This window comes from Panthera leo, chromosome B4, assembly GCF_018350215.1.
Source record: "Panthera leo isolate Ple1 chromosome B4, P.leo_Ple1_pat1.1, whole genome shotgun sequence".
Classification (NCBI taxonomy): domain Eukaryota; kingdom Metazoa; phylum Chordata; class Mammalia; order Carnivora; family Felidae; genus Panthera; species Panthera leo.
Window position 1 is genome coordinate 1,752,242 of NC_056685.1, and position 3,793 is coordinate 1,756,034.

A 3,793-nucleotide genomic window follows, 5' to 3' on the forward strand; every position below is an offset into this window, starting at 1 on the left:
GATGTAATACCACTTAGTATCAGCACTCACCGCTCCAGTAATGTGACTGGTGTTGGTAAAGCTACAGATATGCCCCCAAAAAATTGAGGATGGGGAAGAAGAGGCGTACTTACGTGGACGTGAAGGCAGCATCGTAAACTGTGGTAAAAAGGAAGAGGTTTTCAAGTATACTGTTGGGTTCAGTTCAATAGAAAACAAAAATTTGACTTTTACCTCATGTTATATATGAAAATTAGTTATACATAAAAATATATATTATAATTTATATTTTAGATATATATATGAAAATCTTCATGGTCTTGTGATAGGGAAAGACTTTTACATGGGACATGAAAAACACTTACAAAGAAATAATGGATAACTCCCGTATACCTTAGAATCAAAAACCTCTTTTTATCAAAAGATACCATTTGGAGAATGAAAACGTAGGCCAAAGACTGGGAGAGGATATTTGACCAACAAATGAGCAACTGTGTGCTCGTATTCAGAATATATATAGAACTTCCAGCATCACTAAGGAAAAGACAAACAGTCCTATGGAAATAAAATTGGCAAAACAAGAGACTTTTGGGCGGTTGCTTCATAAAAGGTGTCCAAATGTATACAGACAGCAGACGTGCACCTTGATTACTAGTACAGTGTGAGTCGGCGCATCATGCTATGGCGTGCGTTCCCACTGCTTTAGTTAAAGTAACCCAGGAAATGGCTTTTAGAACCTGGTGTCAGCAGGGGCGTGGACCAAGGGCACTCTGGTACACTGGTGGAGGAAATGTAACCGGGTTCGTACACATAGCCCGGCCCAGTGTCTCCACTCTACACCCAATCCCATTTATAAGAATGTGCATCCACAGTAGAATAGATTAATTAATCATGGGTTACTATTAGGGGATATGAATGTATAGAGGAAAAAAATTAATAGACTCTAATGCAAAAGGATGGAAAACATTTAACAAGCAAAATGCTGAGTTAAAGAAGCCAGCTAGGAAAGAAAAGTAGGTAGTGCTGTTTATGTAAGGTTTGAAAGCTCATAAAACTGAGCTTGAGAATTGAGTTGGGGCAGTGACCACTTTATAGAGCAGATAGAACAGGCTGATTGGAGGTGCTGCACGTGGGTGTTAATTAACACAGTGATTTGGGGAAGGTTTTTAGGTCTCCTAGAAATACAGTAACTGAGTATGAGCAAAATTCTGAAATGGCAGTTGAAGTGGGGTTCTCTCCAACAGTGCTAGAGTAAAGCTTTACAAATAGAAAACTGTCATATTTGTCTGTAGATTGATTCAGGGCTTTCTGTGATTCACAGCTGAGCCAGTAGGATGGACAGGGTAATAATACATTATGCTTTCTGGATGCAGGATCGGGATGCAAATATCGAGCGGCATTCATTTTAACAATTATAGATTAGAATGTATATTGATAAAAATAAATTATTTAATATGTAATAGAGCAATGAAATAGAATTTCTGTGAAGATGTCTCGCAGATTAGGAAGATTATGGTGGAGAAAATCTGCAAGCAAACAAAGAAACATACATAGAAGAAATTCTTAATAAAATGAGAAATACCATGTTTTGGGATAGGAAAATTCAGTGGCACTAGAGTAACAGTGACCTCCAAGTTTGCGCTGTAGTTTCAATTACATTTCAGTTAAATTCCAAATTGGCTTATTTTTTTGTAACTTGGCAAAAAAATGTTAATTTCATCTGTAATTTTCTATGAGAGTGTTCATCATGGCATTATTTGAAGTTGTGAATCATTACAGACAATTCAAGACCTCCAAGTAGGATGCAAAATTCACTAAGTAAATCATATTTGTAGATGGAACATTAAGTAACCATTAAAATTTAAGAAATGTATAGACTGGTAATACACATTTTGCACACATAAACACTTATATTCACACCTAAGAATGTTAACAGATTTTATCTCCAGATGTCCTGATCATAGGTGTTTCTTTGTTGTTGTTGTTGTTTGGTTTTGTTTTTTTGCTTATCTGGAATGCCTCAGGTTTTTTCAATAAATGCGCATAACTCGTGTAATGAAATGAGTTGATAAATTAAGAAAGAGGATAAAATATTTGGATAATGTAATACATTTTCTGGAGCTCATAGTAAAGTGGATTAATTTTTAAAAAGATTGAAATGAAACAAATAAATCATGCCACACATTAAAAAAAAAGATACCACTGCAGATGTTACAACTGATGGTAAGATCACACTATTAACAGTTTTATGTCAATACATTTAAAAATTTAGACAAGATATAGAAGAATGAACTTAACCTGTGCATGCCACCATTATAACATATAATGAAAGAAAGAACGTTTGTATCATCAAAAGAAAATTGGTGGAGTTCAAATAAATGTCAGATAGAGCCTGTCCATAGATAAAAAGCTGAATATCAGAAGTATCTCAAGTGTTCTTAAGTCTTTCTGTAAAATTTATAAATTCTAATGAAATTTATTAAAAAAAATACTCCCTTAGAAATTTACTAAGGTTTATGAGAAAAAAAAAAGAAACTTCCAGAAGAAAGAGAGAAAGAATCATGGAAAATAAGAAAAATAAAAGAAGAAATGCGTAAGTTGTAAATGTATATAAAATAAAGCTCTTGCACTTGTCACATGTGCACGAATAAAGAGAAAATATGTCGTGTGTGCACCAATAAAGAGATCGGCAGAACAAATAGTAATTTCCGGAAACAGACCCAGTTTCTACAGAAGTTTTTTATAGAACAAAAATGGTGCATTACTGAACCCCCAGCCTCTCTAGAAGACCCAAGACCCAGTGAAGCACAGCAAGGAAGTGGTTTTGATTCTTACGAGTCATAAGTCCAGTGGCCCAGTGAAGGTGGCCAGCTGCGGCCATGGACTCATGAAGGGCTCCTGGGTCCTCCCATGCTCTGTCCTGCTGCTCTTGGACGTGTCCGTGTGCCCAGCCAACTCTGTAAGGAAGAAGAACAGAGTGGGGACCCGGGGACCTGGGGACCGTCTGTTGTCTGTGGATTAGGATTTGACTTGAGGCCTCTCTTTCTACAGCCTGTTTCCTGGCGCTACGGGCTCGGGGTCCGTGGATGGTCTTTAGGACCCAATCTGTTACACCCTGTTTTATGAGGGTTGCTGCACTTTCTGTTGAAATAAATTCCTTCCTTTCACAACTTGGCAGGTTGCCTGTTCCGGAAGCAAAAAGTAGCCACGATCAGTATCTGGTCTTGTCAGAGTCCCGGCTGTATGGAATCCCTTTCATTTTCTGACCACAGGGTGAGAGACGTTCCTTTAGCAAAGCAGAATTTTCATTGCATGTGTGTTTTCAAACTGGCTAGTTCTTGTCTGGCTTAATTTTGGTCTAGTATCTTGGCAAAGTAGAAATGAAGGGCAAAAGAAAAATGTTATTTTGATGTTCCTACTCCCTTCCCCAGAACTACAAGTTCAATAGAGAAGAGTTCTGCCTTCCATTGCATTTCGGGCTATGATGGAAAAAAAAAATGGTGTGGTGTAACCAGGATAATAAATTTTCCATTCCCTCTGTCAAAACCAAGGCAACGTCGTATGTTTTAGGAGTTTGTGAGCCAGTATAACACCTCCAGATACCAGTTTCTACGTGCCTTGAGGGTGCAGGCTAATCTATGTGATACCCCTGCTCCTCCAAAATTTTACACTGATTTCATTTCCTTTCCAAGTGTGGAAGGTGGGGCTGCTCAGAGCAGGAGGCAACTCCACCAGTCACATAATCTAGCGCTCATGGGATTTTCCTGTCTTTCTTCCTTGCTGTCTGCTGGCGAGTTGCCTTTGTCCTCTGGGT